The 19,124-nt window shown below is 40.2% G+C and overlaps 1 protein-coding gene across 5 annotated transcripts in view; it reads right to left on the bottom strand.

Annotated features, from left to right (window-relative positions):
- The window catches only part of RNF182 (ring finger protein 182), a 66,352-nt gene that overhangs the window by 9,526 nt on the left and 37,702 nt on the right, over nt 1–19,124 (bottom strand). Inside the window, exons 2-3 of one of the 5 annotated variants that reach the window (XM_084872752.1) lie at nt 8,090–8,175; nt 758–906 (exon numbers count right to left, since the gene is read on the bottom strand). The exons of 2 other annotated variants lie outside the window; for them this stretch is intronic. The gene's annotated coding sequence lies outside the window, so the exon portion shown is untranslated. The remainder of the gene's footprint in view (nt 1–757; nt 907–8,089; nt 8,176–19,124) is intronic. 2 more of the 5 variants (XM_084872753.1, XM_084872754.1) reach the window with 2 other exon arrangements.

Here is a 19,124-nt window from a genome sequence, read left to right as displayed (position 1 = left end):
CTGCCACCACCACTGATTGCCCACCATGGTCCACACCAGCCCCTGGTGATCAGCGCACGTCATAGCGAGCAAACTGAACTCCCATTCTCCTGGTCAAACTCCAGAGGGGACACTTTGCTTATTAGCCTTTTATATATATAGATAAGTACTAGGGATGTGATGTACAACCTGATGCCTATAGTTAACACTGCTGTATGACATATCTGCAAGTTGCTAAGAGAGTAAATCCTACAAATTCTCATCACAAGAAAAAACATTTTCTTCCTTTCTTCCTAAAGTCATTATGCTTCACACCTTAAACTTACATAGTGCTTATGTCAACTACATCTCAACAAAACTGGAACAATGAGAATTTTAAAAAGTATGTGAGAATACACTGTGTTGTCAGGGGGCACATTAATACTCCCTGCGCCAAGCTTCCAACCATGAGAAGAGTGGCAGGAATGTTTTATGTTGGGTCGGCCACAATTTCCAGTTTATATTCCAGTAAACATAAATTATTTGCTTGGACAATACTGAACTATCACTTGAAACAGTGAAAAGCTTGAAAAGCTTCTGTGAAGAAGCTTTCCTTCTTCACAGAACACTCTATCAGACCTTTGAATATGTTAATATATAGTGTTAAATAATCATAATGTTCATATATTATTAAAAAGTATAAGGGGGGCTTCCTGGTAGCGCGCGCGCGCACACACACACACACACACACACACACAAAATGCCAAGTGTTCAAATATATAATAAAAAAGAGGCCTACTTTAATTCTAAGGCCAATTCTAGCAAACCCATGCATCAGCTTGACAAACTCCATTGATTCCCGCCTCCAAGAGGTACTTCTGGGCAGAGCTGGTGGGAGCCATGAGCATTGGTGGCATCGCTGGAAGTGCACCCAGCACAGTGTTCTTCCTGGAATGCATAAAACAACCTGGTGATCATCCTTCCTGGGGAGGTGGGGTACCAATGGCTAGAGTTCTCAACAAATACTTCATCTGTCTCGTTAGGACTCTAAAGTCCCTCAAAAAACGCAAATAATAGCCTACACTCTATAACGTTATAGGGCTGTGATCAATTGGAGTTGTTATTTGTCCTCTGAAAGGCATGCAGTCCAGCCTGTTCCCACCCTACCTTCGCTCCTTAACTGTGCACAACAAAGATGATGCTGAGTGAAAGAAGCACATACTGTATTTCATTTCTACAAAAACAAAAACAGGCAAAACTAAGCTGTAGTCAGCATGCAAGTTTAAATGGTAGACTAAAAAGAAGAGTCAGGAAGTGATCAGCACAAAAGTCAAGGTAGCAGATGCCTCTGAGGGGACTGCATGTGGGCCAAGAGCATGGGACTGCCTAGGGACGAGAGGCTCCAGCTCCTGGCTGGGTGGTGCTGCATGTTCATGGTGTGCTTCTCCAGCAGGCAGTGTAATGTTCTGTACTAGTGTTTGTGCTGTGCCTGCTCAGCCAGGTTCAGTGAGCCTGAGAGGGGGTGGTGAAGGATTAAGAAAAGATAGACAAGAGAAGAAAGCTGGGTCATGGTGGGACACTGCCCTCTCTGATGGAGAGACAGTGCCACAGCCTATAAGCCGAGTCTTCATTTCATAGCCAAATTCTAGGAGGCAAAGTAAGGGTGTGGTCCAGATGTTTACCACATTCTTGAGGATTTCCATAAAACTCAATTACATGCACCTGATCAAGCTTTGTTTACTTGCTGCACCTCCCGCAGCCTCTATCACTCAGCCACTGGGGCTACAGGTTTGGACCATAAGGTCAAGCTTACAAGTACAGTGGTGCCTCACACAACGAACTTAATTCGTTCCAGGAGCAAGTTTGTTATGCGAAAGTTCGTTATGTGAAACGCGTTTTCCCATAACAATACATGTTAAAAAAAATAATTCGTTCTGTAGCATAAAATATACTAAGATGACATAAAAAAAGATAAATTTTTTGTTATTATTTTTATTTAGATACATCTAAAAACATAATTTTTTTTAAAAAGAACACACATTTTTTTAATTTTAAGACAGACTAAGTAGAGTCTACCGAATCTTGCACATCTTCATCCATTTTCTGCTTTTTGGCCGATAGTTTCATGAAAAACCTGTCCAAAGTCGTTTGTTTTTCTCTTTTCTCCAACATCTGCCAGAAATAACAGACAAGAGTATCAGAGTAAAGATCGTTGATCCTGTTTGCTTCAGCTGAATCCGGATAGTGGGCATTGGTAAATTCCTGAACTGCTTTCCATTTGACCAGGATGTTCTTGATGTCAGCAGTTGGGATTGGTTGATTGTTTGATTGTTGCTCTTCGTTATCAGATGACGCTTCCCTTTGAGCATTGTCCTGTTGCTGGACCAGAAGTGCTTGGAGCTCTTCAGTTGTCAGCTCTTCTTCGTGTTCCTCAATAAGCTCCTCTACATCCTCTTCCTCTACCTCTAATTCCAACCTTTGGGCCACTGTGATGATGTCCTTCACCACTTCTGTGTCATCAACTACTGCTTCTTCCTGGGTCCACGAAGGCACAAGCATCTTCCAAGCAGAAATGAGGGTCCTTTGTGACACTTCTTCCCAGGCCTTCTGTATAAGTCGTATTGCCATAAGGACATCAAATTTCTCCTTCCAAAACTTTCGGACAGTCATATTGTCTCCACCAAACTCGCATTCTTCAAACACCTTATTAAAGAGGGCTCTAGTGTAGAGTTTTTTAAAGTTCGCAATAACTTGCTGATCCATTGGCTGAAGAATGGATGTGGTGTTTGGTGGCAAATACTGCACCTTGATAAAAGGATAATTTTCCTGCAATATTTCCTCTAGGTCTTTTGGGTGAGAAGGGGCATTGTCAAGTATCAGAAGGGCTTTGAGCGGCAGTTCTTTTTCCAGCAAGAATTTCTTCACGGCAGGAGCAAAGGTTTCCAGAATCCATTTGTTGAAGATAACTTGGGTCACCCAGGCTTTTTGATTGGACTTCCAATGGACGGGCAGTTTGGACTTAATAACGTTATTTTTCTTGAAAATTCTTGGATTTTCAGAGTGATAAACCAATAGAGGTTTGATCTTGAGGTCTCCGCTGGCATTAGATGAAAACATAAGGGTAAGTCTGTCCTTCATGGCTTTGTGTCCTGGCAATTTCTTCTCCTCTTTTGTAATGAAGGTTCTGCTCGGCATTCTTTTCCAGAAAAGACCTGTTTCATCGGCATTGAACATTTGTTGTGGGCAGTATCCTTCATCCTTAATACATTTTTGAAAGTTAATAGAGAACTTTTCTGCTTCTTTCTTGTCAGCACTGCCAGCCTCACCATCCATGGTAACGCTGTGGATTCCACACCTTTTCTTAAATCTAAAAAACCACCCCCTGCTGGCTTTGAATTCTTCTTCATTATCTTGATTGCTGCTACTTCCAGGGACGTTTTTCTTTAGATCGTCATAAATTCTCTTGGCTTTGTGACAGATAATATCTTGGGTTGTTACGTCACCTTTCACCTGCCTGTCCTTAATCCAAATCGCTAATAGCCTCTCCATTTCCTCGTGGATTGAAGACCTATGTTTTTCATGAAATAGTTTTGATACTCCTTTGGCTACTTTGGCTGATTTGATTGCATCCTTATTTGTCAAAATGGTGAAAATGGTGGTCTTGCTGAGGCCAAACTCTTTGAGGAGGTCACACTGTTTTACCCCACATTCACTCCTTCTAATTATTTCCTGTTTCATTTCAACAGAAATCACCTTCCTGCTTTTTTTAGAAGCCATGATACAAAAAAAATATTGAGTTTAACTTAAAAGGACGACTGCCGTGATACGTGCGTGATTTAATTCGTAATGAAGAACGATTGCCGCGATACGTGCTTAAGTTAAGCGCAGTGACTAACGACTGCCTGCAGTGCCTGCGCGGAAGGATGCAATACATCGGCAGCGATCGTGGAAGCTCGGGCGAAGCAGTCATGGAAGCTTGGGCAAAGCGATCGTGGAAGCTCGGGCGACTTCGTTGTGTGAAACAAAGTTCGTTGTATGAATCATGAAATGAAGTTCGTTGTGTGCAGCGTTCGCTGTGCGAGGCGTTCTTTATGCTAGGCACCACTGTATAGCCTTTGGCTATAATTGTGCTGGGACTTGCATGTGGCTTTGCCACGAGAGGATTGTGCCCTCTCATTAGACCCAGGCTTGAACCTGTCCAAACACTGTAGCCGCTCTCCACAAGTGTTATTTTCCCCAGCAACAAGTTTGAAAAAAATGTGTGGCTAAATACTTCAGCTATTAGGTAGCCCAGTTTGCCAATGGATATTTGCACCAACTTATTATTTTTTCCTCTGTGATGTGTAAGCTTCTTAATGTTTTTTCCACAAAATTGAAATGTTAACCATTTATATATCACCTAAATATTCAGACTTTATAGTAAATCAATGTTAAAATACATTAAATCCTTAAAGATAAGCAAGTGTGGAGCATCCCATGATAAAAACAACTGCTGAAAGTATGTCTCACAGGCAAAAGGAAAGAATATGCCTATGAACACTGCCTCAGAATTAAAATATGTAATAATGAGTGTGTTATCTAATCTTATGGTGGTGATCATTTTGCAATATACACATGTATCAAATCATCATATTACCTTAAACTTACATAGGGTTATATGTCAATTCCATCTCAAAGATGGGAAAACATAAATACAAAAGGTTTGCTTTAACTAGAAAAATACATCAAATATATGAAGCTAGTATTCCTTATTATTCATTTTAATCCTATCACAAATCATCTGGAGCAAGAATATACAAATGGATAACTACCCATCATAATTTTCATAAATCAACATAAACTATTATACAGATTATGATTTTCACTACCCTACATGTATAGCACTTCCTATTCGATTTGCAGAGAAACAGACGGGCAAAGACAGACACTGAATGGGTTTCTGGATCTAATTGCATGTGAAGGCTCCCGTGGGCCAACAAATCTCCTTTTTTGTTCATGCTACTTTGTGGTTTGATTTCTGCTACTTACAACACAGAGCCATGATACAATTACCATTTTGAGAATTTTAGATCAAGGTTCCTCAGTAGTGCTACAGAAATTATAAATGATTGAATAAAACAACCCAGAGCCAACAAAAATTCTTTACTTTTAAATTTTCATTTGCGTGTGTGTGCTGCACTCATATACCCACAAACTTATACAAGTATATATAAATATAGAAAAGTCATCATACAGGTTGACTTTGTATATTTTTTTTAATTTTGTTAATTTCCCCTTTTCACTTTCCTCAACCCTTAGCATTCTGAAAGCCACTTCCTGCTCCCCTCACCTTCCCCCCCGCAGTAACCCATATTAACTACCTGGTATATTTTCTTCCATATATATTTTCATGTACACCTAATTGTAAAGACATATACAAGCACACATTTTCCTATTGCTCTTTTCTAACTACTAGTATAGTAAATCATACTCAGTTTTCTCGTTCAATAATGGCTCATGAAAAATTTTCAGTTCAACTGATAGGGCCCTAAATTCCTTTCTAAATGGTTGCGTAATATTCCACCATTTGGATACACTGTGATACAGTCAACCATTCCTGTTAAACATTTGTTTATCTCAATTTCCCCCCTACACATTATGGTAGAACACAACATTATAATACATATCCTTACATACAGGTGATTTCTTTAAGAGAACAATGAATGGAATTCCTGGGTGATACAGATATTATTTCTTTTTTTTAAATATATTTTATTAATTTTTTACAGAGAGGAAAGGAGAGGGATAGAGAGTTAGAAACATCATGAGAGAGAATCATCGATCAGCTGCCTCTTGCACACCCCCTACTGGGGATGTGCCCGCAACCCAGGTACATGCCCTTGTCCGGAATCGAACCCGGGACCTTTCAGTCCGCAGGCTGACACTCTATCCACTGAGCCAAACCAGTTTCGGTGACAGATATTATTTCTGACATATGTTGCTGGATTGCTTCCCAACAGACTATAGCACATATTGCAACCTGTAATGTGTATACTATTTCCCCCTAACAGCAACAGATATATACTATTTCCCCCTATCATCATCTGAGTCTGAGTGTCTTATTTGTTGGTCTTCTGCATTTGTTCTTCTCTGAACTATGGGTTCATATTTTTTCTTACTTTTCTCTTGGGTTGTTGGCCCTTTCTAGAAATTTTTAAATATTCTTTGTCATTACAGATATCAAACTTTGTCCAAACATTTCTCCCAAAATTGACTATTCATTGGCTTTGAAGTTATATCAAAAAGCCATTATATAAGAATCCTTCATATGTTTCTATTTTAAAAACATTCATGTATACTTTGTAAAACAGACTAAGTCTCCTTCCCCAGCTTTCATGATTCAACTCTTCTATTTCCATTTTAAATTTATCAGTGGCCTATTTTACTAGCTGTCCTCTGCTCTTCCCATCACATAGAGGAGGTTGTTTGCAAACATGGCTGCACTCATTCTCCACAGTCCTGCAGAGCCTTAGAAGTGGGATTTTCTATTCATCCCATGCACAGGTGGAGGAACCTGCTTCCCCCACCCTTAAATCTCAGCTGGGTCCTGGTGGATTTGGCTCAGTGGATAGAGCATCAGCCTGTGAACTGAAGGGTTCCAGTCAAGAGCACATGCCTGAGTTGTGGGCTCGATCCCCAGTGGGGTACTTGCAAGAGGCAGCCAATCCATGATTCTCTCTCATCATGGATGTTTCCATCTCTCTCTCCCTTTTCCTTCCTCTCTGAAATCAATAAAAATATTTTTTTTAAAAAGTCTCAGCTGGCCTTGTGATATGTTTAGACAAATAAAATAAAGTTGAAGTGACTTTGAGAGAGTCGGAACCCTCCCCACAGGATACCCTACAGCTTCTGCTCCTGTCCTCTGGGAACCCCTGTGAAGAAGCCCAGGCTAGCCTCCCCAACGATGAAATGGTGCTGAAGACTTGCTTCTCTCTGGAATTTCTTTTTGGGCAAAATGGAACATCACTCTTCCAACATTTTCATTTCTTGATCATCAATTTTTAAGATGTCTCAAATTCTTTGACTAATAACTCTATTTCTCAAAATATATGAGAGATCCTGGCACTTGCAGCATCATTCTTCTCTGTGAATAATCAAGGCAGAACACTGGTTTTTAAGCTCAGCTGTTGATAAATGACATGCACTCACTGTTTCTCGTCCACAAAACCCTAAGCTCCTTATAGTAGCCTTCACGACACGTCAGTCCCAGTAAGCTTAAACCATACATGTGGCATACCCCTCAATAAAAGCACCTTCCCATCTAGAGATTTGTAAGTTGGCTTCCAGTTAGGGTGTGAAAGATTCACATTGCTGTTAATAACTACTAATCACCAAGAGCATGCTGGTCTCAGTCCCAATTACCATAGTTCTCCCTTAGGGAACATTAACAATATTGGAACTACTGTATAGTGTGATAGTCTCAGAATTAAGCTTTTTCTATGCCTTTTCACCGAAAACAATCCTCTTGGTGTAAAAGGCTCTAATGTACAAAACCCTACAATAATAGGCTCAATAGTTGCAAGCACTGATTCTTAAACTATCAACAGCTGATTCTAAATGAATTTAACCTGCAAAACCCATAACCCTTAATGGTTGCTTGGCAGCACACTGAGCACCTTCCAGAAAACTTCCCTCAAAAATTAAAACTCTTGCCGAGTTTTGGCTCAGTGGTAGAGCGTCGGTCTGCAGACTGAGGAATCCCAAGTTCGATTCCGGTCAAGGTCATATACGTAGGTTGCGGGCACATCCCCGGTAGGGGGTGTGCAAGAGGCAGCTGGTCGATGTTTCTCTCTCATCGATGTTTCTAGCTCCCTATCTCTCTCCCTTCCTCTCTGTAAAAAAATCAATAAAACATATTTTTTTTAAAAAATTAAAACTCTTACTTTACCACTCCTCCAAGACCAAATAATGTAATATGATGGGGTATCACAGCTGTTTATTAGAATACAGCCAAGTTATTAGTCTAGAATTCTAGGCTACTAATCTTGGATGAGAGGCCACTATTTACACGTGGAGGAGGGATTATCATGCATCTTTTGCCAGCAGTTTCAAACCAATCAGTATCCAGCAAGGAAAGAGAAAAACCGCTTACTCTTCACCCTGTGTACAGTCATCCACTTCTCCAAACTCAAGACCCAGGATGTGCGGCCAGGAGCATGGCCTTCACTTGCAGACAGTCTGAAATGGAAGCACATGGGATCTGGTATCAGGAGACCTAGATCTGGGGCCTGGCTCTGGTATCAATGGTTACGTAACCTTGAACAAAGAAATAACACCTGCCTCACAAGGTTGTTGTGAGGATTCAATGAAATAATATAAATAGATATATTTTGTATAAATAAGCACTTTATGGATGCTATTAGAAATTTAATAAGAATGTACCCATTGATATTTTTAAGTACTTCAGCATTGTAAACTGGTAGCAGATATAATAATATGTATTGAACACAGTAATCAAAAGTTATGCATGTTTTCTATCTACTGATTGAGCCCATATCAAATTAAGCATAACCTATTAATTTTGAAAAATGTAATAATCTCCACTGCTTGATGAACTGAAAGGGAAATATTTTTTTCCGTGCTTATTCTACCTCTATGGAGCACTAACAGCTAATTTAGAAGGCTTATAAGTTTAGATTGTTTGCTTGTTACCTTACTGCCTGATCTCCCCTAACCTCTCTGCCTGCCTGCCTGCCTGATCACCTCTAATTGCCTCTGTCTGCTGGCCTGATCACCCCTAACTGCTCTCCCTGCCAGCATGACCACCACCAACTGCTCTGCCTGCCTGCCTGATCGCTCCTAACTGCCTCTGCCACCATGGCTTTGTCAGGTCTATTTGATCTAATTAGCATATTACCCTTTTATTAATATAGATTATAGAACCCTTTTACTTTCTTCAACAAACTTCCACCTACAGTGTAACTAATTAATTTGTCTGTTTTCAATTTCTACTACTTGAATATATTGTAAATTATAAGAGCCACTGATACATTGTTGACCACGTAGCACAAGAATCTATCATAAGCCAGCACGGAGTAAATACTCATTAATTACTTGCTATATAAATAAATACTCTGAACTGTCTCCAACTTCCTCCTATCTAATCTTCAGTGGCATACCCACCCTTAAGTGTGTTAAAGTCAGCACTTTGTCTTAATAAACATTATCAAGTACTATACATTTTTTATCTAGATTTTTAAATTGTAAATCTAATACCCCATAATTTCCATAAATAAATACAGATTCTGATCAGTTAAACTTCCAAAGAAATCTTTAATCATAAAATAAAATCTGTAAAAAGATACATAAATCATAGCATCTAGGAAGCTCTCAATATGTTAAACGAACGAATTCCTTTCTTTATCTTCATCACTGAAAATTCCCAATTTTCATAAGTATTTGTCCACATCAGCTTCAAGTTTATACTCATTAAACATGTCCATTAATAAAATTCATAGAATACAATCCCAAAAGATTATTTTGTTGCCACTGTAATTAGCTGATTATTAATAATAGTAAAGGAGCAAAAGGGAGGCCAGACATTGTAAGCATGACCATATGGGCAGCTTCACCAGGAAGCTGCAACTGTACATTCCCCAGGGAACCACTGGTCCATTCTTTGAAAATCATTGGGGGAAGGGGTCCAACCATGGGGAGGTGGTGTATGGGCTGTGAAGTCAGGTGATGTAGGGAAAGTGCCTGTCGGTCTAACCTGGGAACAAAAATCATTGGCTGAGGAGGCAGAGCCACTGCAAGCACGCAAAATCTTAGATTGAAATCCCCAGACAAGGGAGTTCATTCTCTCTGCTCTCTCATTCCTCTGGCTTTGCTCCTGCTTTCTTGCATTTGCCCATGTTCCTAGAAGCTGCATGACCCATTGCCATGTGGACCCCCCTGGGAACACAAGCTAAACTAGCCTGATGCTGGACTGGACTGTGCTCCAACATGGAATGGAAACTTTGGGCAGTGGTTTTAATCCAAGCTCTGCTAAGGACTGGACTTCTTCCATGGCAGGATGGAGAGAGGAGACCTTAGAAACTCAGGGATTTAATTCTATGCAAATAAATGCCACTCGTTCTCCCAGGTGAGTCTCAAAAAGCCCCTTTTCTTGTGACATCACAAGAATCCCATTTCCCTGGCAATAGGTGAGGACATGGAGAGTTTCTCTGTAAATGTCTCGATATCAACCTGAGAAGGTGTATTTTGTATATAAGGCTTTTAAATTTTCTCTGAATATAAAAGCAAAACAGTAACCACTACTATATATCAATACTCACAGCTTTCTGAAAATTATAAATAAAGGGAGAACTAGAAAGATGTTATTTTTATATTATTCTAAAATAAAAGTCAAAAAACAAAAATATTTTTCCTTTTCTTCTCTTCCATAATTCCACTCATCTCCCATAATTCTAATGTTCTCCCACATTAATAAAAATAGCTATCATGCCTGCTGAAATGGAATATATTTATACACACCAAAGTCCAACAGTATTCTGACTCAGCAAAATGTCACTAATTCAATTAATGAAATATTTCAATTAATGATGGGCAAAAAGGAAAAAAAAATCACTTTCTAAATTTCATCACTTTTACAATATGCCCTAATCCAAGCTTGGCAAGGAGAAACAAAAATACAGATTAATTTTATTGAATTTATTTGCCCTGAATGGCTTTTCTCAATAGGCCTTTCAGACTCATTTTAATGAGTCACTTTACACAACACAGCCACACAATGTGACACTATTGATGATATACTCAACTGAAAATTAGAAGAAAGTAAATAGCCACAATATATTTTAAATGAGAATATGAAGAGGATCCAAGATGGCTGCACAGGTAAACACCCAACCACAGCCTCACACAACAATTTCAATAAAATACAACTAAAATACAAAATAGTCATTACCCAGAACTACAGGAAAGTCAACTGACTGGAAATTCTACAATGAGAAGGAAAGAGAAAACCAGAAGGAAAAGCAGAGGAGCTGTAAAAGCCTAAGGTACGAGACATGCTATGCGCACGGAGAGGACGAAGCTGGAGAGGAGGGGAGGCTGAGTGCCTGGCTGGCGTTCCCTAGCGGGAAGGAAATAAAAGCTCTAGACTGTGCTGAACCCCAGACCCAACAGCGCTGAACCCCAGTTCTGGGGATCCAGGCTCATACAGAGGGGAATCTCGGGGGAGCGATGAAAGGCAGAGCCCCGGAGTCGTGCACATTACGAGCAGAGGATGGACTGTTGACTGTGCCGCTGGATTGCCCTCACGGGAAGGAGACAAAGTTCCAACTGCACTGAGCCCCAGTTCTAGGCCATACCTCTGGGAACCCAGGCTCATACAGAGGAAGCCTGGGCTGTAAGGCGGAAACCCAGGGGAGAGGCGAAAGGAGGTCCACGAGGCGCGCACAGAGAACAGACGGTTGGCTGTGCCACTGGATTGCCCTGGTGGGAGGGAGATAGGGGCTCCAGACTGCTCTGAACTCCACTTCCAACTGAACTGAACCCCAGTTCCGGGCTCATTGCGGGAGAGCCTAGACTGTTTGGTGGTGGGCAAAACTTGAGGGCACTTTTCTTTCAGAGGTGCTTGTGGCGAGTACCTGGGGACACTGAGGAACACAGACTCAGGAGCTTCATAGGGTGGGGCTGCCGGAAGCCAAGGCTGTAGGCTCCACCCTGAAACTCTGCCCCATTCAAGCTGAACACAGAGACTTTTAAGGCTACCAACTCAGGGAAGCTGCAAAAATGCCAAGATGAGGAAACAGATCACAAAGAAATGGAGGACAAAAAGCGACTGGATATAGAGTTCAAAACCATGCTTATAAGGTTGTTCAAGAATCTCCTAGAAAAGGCCGATAAAATAAACGAGACATATGAGGATATGAAAAGGGATCAACTAGAAATAAGGGATCAACAAGAAATAATAAGAAATCAACAAGAAATAATAAGGGATCAACAAGAAATAAAGAACACATTGTCTGAAATAAAAAATATTATAATATAGAGTCCTAACAACAGAATGGAAGATCGCAAGAATCAAGTCAAAGATTTGGAACATAAAGAACCAGAAGATACTCTGCAGAAGCAAGAAGACAAAAGAATCCAGAAAGTTGAAGATAATGTAAGAAACCTCTGGGACAACTTCAAGCGAACCAACATCAGAATTATGGGGGTCCCAAAAGAAGAGAGAGAGCAAGATACCGAAAACATACTGAAAGAAATAGTGACAGAAAACTTCCCCCACCTGGTGAAAGAATTAGACTTACAAGTCCAGGAAGCACACAGAACCCCAAACAAAAGAAATCCAAAAAGGACTACACCAAGACAAATTATAATTAAAATTCCAAGAGCAAAAGACAAAGAGAGAATATTAAAAGCAGCAAGAGCAAAGCAGGTAATTACCTATAAAGGAGCACCCATACGATTGTCAGCTGATTTCTCAACAGAAACCATGCAGGCCAGACGGGAATGGCAAGAAATATTCAAGGTGATGAATAGCAAGAACCTACAGCCAAAAATAATCTACCCAGCAAAGCTATCACTCAGAGTCGAAGGCCAGATAAAGAGCTTCACTAATAAAAAAAAAAAAACTAAAGGAGTTCATCACTGCCAAACCAGAAGTATATGAATTGCTGAAGGGGGTTCTTTCGGAAGAGAAAGAAAATAAAGATAAAAATTATGAACAACAAATATGTAACTATCAACAAGTGAATCTAAAAACCAAGGGAATTAAAAGAGTCAGATGAACAATATTAACTGGTGAATATAATAGTATGGAAGGGGAGTGGACTGACGATTCTCAGGGAAAGGGGGAGTGGGGAAGTGTGGGAAGAGACTGAACATAAACTGTGCAACTATGGATGAGGACAATGGGGGGTGGGGAAAGGGCAGAAGGTGGGTGGGAACCTGGTGGAGGGGAGCAATGGAGGGGGGAAAAATTAGGAACATTTGTAATAATATGAACAATAAAGATTTATTTTAAAAAATATATTTTAAATGAGATAAAAGTTATATCTGTATAAGAAAAGAAGCACACTCTCAGGAAAGATGATTTTATAGTTATTACATATTAAGGTTAAGCAATTTTTTAAAAATATATTTTATTGATATTTTTACAGAGAGGAAGGGAGAAGGATAGAGAGTTAGAAACATCAATCAGCTGCCTCCTGCTCACCCCCTACTGGGGATGTGCCCTCAATCAAGGTACATGCCCTTAGCCAAAATAGAACCTGGGATCTGTCAGTCTACAGGCAATACTCTATCCACTGAGCCAAACCGGTTAGGGTAAGTGATTTTTAATGGACATACCACAAACTCCTGTCCTCTAGAGGCAAACCCAGAAGAGCACTGCTTCCCTTCTTCTCAGACCAGAGAAAATATGGGTTTGAGAAGCTTTTAAGTTATGAAAAAAATTCTTCCTCACTTTATGGTTGAGAGAAAAAGAGCTAAAGTGCCAATATCTCTGAAGATAGTCAGAATTAGTCTGGAAAATATGCCTGTGAATAAGGGAAACTTATAGTGGGACAAGATCTATTACATAGACAAAGAAAGCCACAGAATAGTCTAAAGCAAAAGACAGCCAGCAGCTACTGGGCCAAAGCAGAGACAGGGTGCAGCAGAAGGCAAAAATAGAAAACAACTTTTCAAAGGTTTTAAACCCATCTTCAAAATCTTTTCCTTATTCATCTAGCAACCAAGGCTCAATGAGTAACATCAATACATTTCAAGGGTACCTCGAGAAAATGATGTCCTCTCTTCTCTGAGATTTTATTTTCAGTTGTTAGAAAAAGTCAAAATTTAGACATCTTATACTTGATAATAAATATAGAAACATCATAGCTCAGAATTAGAAACAGAGTTCTAAAAGTCACCTACATATGGAATCATGAAACTAAAACTGGCAAACTATGAGCTTCCCAAGGAAGTTATGAAACTTGAAAGTGACAAGTGCTGAGGAAATATAAAAGAAGACCTGGGAACATTGTTCATAGATTAGGAAAAGAGAAGGAATTAAAAGGTCAAGGAAAAAAAAAAAGTCATCCCTAAAGCCAAGGAAAGGGTAACAAGGAGGTGTCAAAAGCACCAAGGAAATCAATAATAGAAACACTTAGAAAATAATAGATATTTCAACAGGGGAGAAATGCTATCTTATTATAGTTTTTATTTGCATTTCCCTAATAGCTAATGAAGTTGACCATCTTTTCATATATGTATCTGTTGGCCATTTTTATGTTTTCTTGGTAGAAGTGTCTGTTCAGGTTCTCTGCCCATTTTCTAATTGGATTGGTTGTTTGGTTGGTTTTAAGTTGTATGAGTTCTTTATATATTTTAGATATTAACCCCTTGTCAGAGCTGCTGTTTGAAAATATCTTCTCCCATTGGTTGGTTGTCTTTTGTTTTGTTGGCAGTCTCTTTTGCTGTGCAGATGCTTTTTAGTTTAATATAGCTTCATTCACTTATTTTGCATTTACTTCCTTTGACTTTGGGGTCAAATTCATAAAATCTTTCTAAGATCAAGGTCCATAAGTTTAATACCCATGTGTTCTATTATCAACAAGACAAGTAACAAGAGTTAGAGAGGTTGCAGAGAAAAAGGACCCTTCATTTACTACTGGTGGGAATGTAAACTGGTAGAGCCACTATGGAAAACAGTAAGAGGTTCCTAAAAAAATTAAGAATAAATTTACCATATTGTTACCATTGTAATTTTCTAGTTATTAAAAGTAAGAAGAAGAAAAGATCTGAGGGAATGACAGACGTTTATGAGCATGGCCATCTGAGCAGCTTCACCAGGAAGCTTCAACTTCACACTCTCCAGGAAATCACCAGTCCATTTCCTGCAGATCATTGGGAAAAGGGATCCAACAAAGGGAAAGATGGACACATACACATTAACATCAGGGTGATGTAGGGAGCCAGAAGTCAGTTCCAGCATGTCATAATTGCAAGAGTTTTATCAAAAGGTTGATGAAACTTGGAAACTCAACAAGGGCTGAGTCACATATGTAATCACCGGTTGGAATGGCTAAAGGCATTTCCCCCAAACCTGAATAGGATGATTGTTTGCTGCCAGACAGCTCAGGGCAACGTAATCTACATGTTATTGCCTCCTACTGGCCAAATACCTGAACAACCGTAGGCTATTCCCCAATTTGACAATGCTTCTGTACAAAACCGTACCCTTTGAAATGTGTATTTCCAACTTGCCTTAGGACAAACTGTGATAAAAAAAAACTTTGGGTCCTGAGACCAGGAGAACTTAGCTCCCTTAGCTAAAGCTCCTCTGACCCCCAATGCCTTTCAAAATTATCTTTCATCTCTGGACTCCTACTTAATCTACGCACAGCCTTTCTCCAGATTGCTGAACCCTTCTTAATGGTGGAACAAGAACACCAGCAGTAGGGAAAATACATGTCTGAGAACAAAAATCTTGACAAGAGAGGGTACAGCCACTGCAAGCATGAGAAATCTTAGAATAAAATCCCCAGACATAGGAATTCTCTCTCTCTTGTTCCTCTGGCTTTGCTCCTGCTCCCTTGCACTCACCCATGTCTCATGTGACCTTAGAAGCCACATGGCCCATGGCCATGCAGACCGCACATACAATGGGCTACAACTGGGAACACAAGCTATGCTAGCCTGATGCTGGACTGGACTGTGTAAATACCAAGCGGAAACTCTGGGCAATGACTTTAATCCTAGCTCTACTGAAGATGAAATAGGACTTCTTCTTTGGCAGGACAGAGGGAAATGGGACCTTGGAAACTCAGGGGTTTAAGTCCATGCAAGTAAATATCACTCATTCTCCCACACAAGTCTCAGAAATTTACTTTTCTCCTAACATTGCAATAAGCCCACTTCCACAGGCAACCTGTGGGGACATAAAAGACTCCCCACAGATAACAATATGACCCAGCAGCCCCTCTTCTGGGTATCTACCTGAAAATTTTGAAAATGTTTATTCATGAAGATATACGCACCGCTATGTTCATTGCAGCGTTAGTCACAGTGGGCAAGGCATGCAAACAACCGAAGTGTCCTTCAATAGGTGGCTGGGTAAAAATGTGGTACATATATACAATGGAATACTATTCAACCATAAGAAAAGATGAAATACTGCCATTTGCAACAACATGGCTGAACCCTGAGACTATCATGCTAAGAGAAATAAGTCACTCAGAAAAAGCTAAGAACCAAATTACTTCATTCATATGTGGGATATAAAACAGAAACTCATAGATACAGACAACAGTATGGTGGTTACCAGAGGGAAGGCAGTGGAGGTTGTAGTAAAGGGTGAAGGGGGCCAAATATATAGTGACAAAAGATTATTTGACTTTGATGGGCATACAATGCACTATACAAATCATAGAAATGTGGACTTGAAACCTATATACTTTTATTATCCAATGTCATCCCAATAAATTCAATTTAAAAATCTTTTAAAAAGAAACACTTAGAGGAAACCACACATAATCACAAACATCTAAGGGAGACTATAATGGATGTAGGGTAAGAGTTTGGGTCATGTCAGAGAGAAAATGCAGACAATGTATTTGAGCAGTTAAAATATAGAGAAAAGAAGCAAGGAGGAACATTAGAATAAATAATTGATTTAATATGGATGATAAATTAGAAGAGAGCATTTTGATATGTACAATAATCTTAAGTTTGAGCTCTTTAAATAAGTCCATTTTCCCCCAACTTGACATTAATAAAAAATCAGAGGGTATTAAATCAACTTTTAGGTTGTAGGGTAACAAAGTAAGATTGCACTGTGAACATTTTAAGGTCAATTTTGTTTAACAACATGACCTAGTAATGATAAAAAGAAGTTAACATAGATGAAATATTATGTAAAATTATGAGAATCTAATTTCTGAATTTAAAGAATATTAACTATTTTTCTTACCTAATAAAATGAAAGTGGTAGCATCATGGATTTTAGAGCTGCAGAGAGACCTCCAACTTATTTAATGCTAACTCCACCACGGAGTTAACAAGACTTTGGTAGTGCCATGTGGCAGCAGTGTAACTGTTAACAGACACCAGCCACAGGTATCTCCAGGGTCTGGGTCGAGGAAGACTAAAACATCAAATATGTGGAAAAACCCATAATGTCATGGTGATACTTTAAAAACAAACTTTGGAAGATGCTAGAAACAACTTTGGAAGATGCTAGAAAACCAACTCAATATCCTGAAAATGGATATTAACAAATATAGGGAAAGACTCAAGCATTTTTCCTGTCTTTCCTTTATAATAAGTTCCTTAGAGTAACCAAATAATTTATAAGGCAACATTCTTCTTTATAATATACTAGAGGCCCTGTGCACAAAATTCGTGCATGGGGCCAGGAGGTTGTCCCTCAGCCCAGCCTGCACCCTCTTCAACCTCGGATCCCTCAAAGGATTGGGCCTAAATAGGTAGTTGGACATCCTTCTCACAATCCAGGACTGCTGGCTCCCAACTGCTCGCTTGCCTACCTGCCTGACTGCCCCTAACTGCTTCTGCCTGCCAGCCAGATCTCCCCCTAACCACTCCCATGCCAGCCTGATGTCTAACTGCTTCCCTGCCAGCCTGTTTGCCTTCAACTTCCCTCCTTGCCAGCCTGGTCACCCCTAACTGCCCTCCCCTGCAGGGTTGATCACCTCCAACTGCCCTTCCTTGCAGGCCTGGTCCCTCTCAACTGCCCTCCCTCGCAGGCCTGGTGCCTCCCAACTGCCCATCTTGTGGTGGCCGTCTTGTGGTGGAAGGATTTTTGACCACATGGGGGCAGCTATTGTGTGTTGGAGTGATGGTCAATCTGCATATTACTCTTTTATAAGATAGGATAAAGGCCTGGTGCATGGGTGGGGGCCAGCTGGTTTGCCCCGAAGGGTGTACCGGATCAGGGTTGGGGGTGGGGTGGCCTGGGTGAGGGGTCTGTGGTGGTTTGCAGGCCAGCCACACCCCTGGCAACCCAAGTGGAGGTCTTAGTATCTGGAATTTATTTACCTTCTACAATTGAAACTTTGTAGCTTGGAGCGGAGTCAAGCCTCCTGCTTGCTCTGTGGCAGTCGCCATTTCTGTTTGGATTTGTTTACCTTCTATGATTGAAACTTTGTAACCTTGAGTAGAGGCTTAGGCCAGCTAGGGCAGGCAGAAAGCTTGGCTTCTTCCATAGACTGAGAAACCAAAGTCTCCCTCCTGCTCTCTGTAGTTGTAGCCATCTTGGTTGGGTTTATTTGCATATTCGCTCTGATTGGCTGGAGGGTGTGGCTGGTGGGTATAACGGAGTGCTGGCTAATTTGCATATTACTCTTTTATTATATAGGATTTCAATTAATAAAGAAAGGGTGATAGAATTATATTTTTTGTATCCACTAATAAAATAATTGATGTAGATAGGAGCTGGCAGATAATAGCCAGTAGGTCAATTCTAATCTGGTAAATAAAGTTTTATAGGAACACAACCATGCCCATTCATTTACATATTGCCTAAGGCTGCTACCACACTACAACGACAGAGACCATATGGCCTACAAAGCAGAAATATGTTCATTATCTGGACCTTTACCAAAAACGTATGCCAACCCCTGATCTAGACAGTAATGATCAATGATAGCTAAAACCATTTAGCAAAAAGAAGATGGGGAGGTTTATAATGGATGGACCAGGCTAACAATACCTGTGCTTAATGGCCAAACATAACCTCACAAAGAGAACAGGTTTATTATGTGTCTCCTCATGCCCTGCAATAGGAAGTACATACGCCATCTCTGAAGTCTTTCTGTCAAAAAAATGGAAAATCTGATCAAAGCTCTGGTTCTAATTATGTTTCCAGGAAATAGGACAGAAAAACAAATTAAACTACACCATGGGGACACAACTGGTAAAAATTCACACTGGGAAATTCTAGAGACAAAGGATCTGGTTTCTTCAATAAATTGCAAGGGATAAAATAGGTAAACCTATAGATTAAAAGCAGCCTAAGAGCCGAAACCAATTTGGCTCAGTGGTAGAGCATCGGTCTGTGGACTGAAAGGTCCCAGGTTCGATTCCGGTCAAGGGCATGGACATTGGTTGCAGGCACATCCCCGGTAGGGGGTGTGCAAGAGGCAGCTGGTTGATGTTTCTCTCTCATCGACGTTTCT

This window comes from Pipistrellus hanaki (assembly GCF_964339955.1).
Source record: "Pipistrellus hanaki genome assembly, chromosome: 2".
Classification (NCBI taxonomy): domain Eukaryota; kingdom Metazoa; phylum Chordata; class Mammalia; order Chiroptera; family Vespertilionidae; genus Pipistrellus; species Pipistrellus hanaki.
This window is presented reverse-complemented; position numbering and strand designations above follow the sequence as displayed.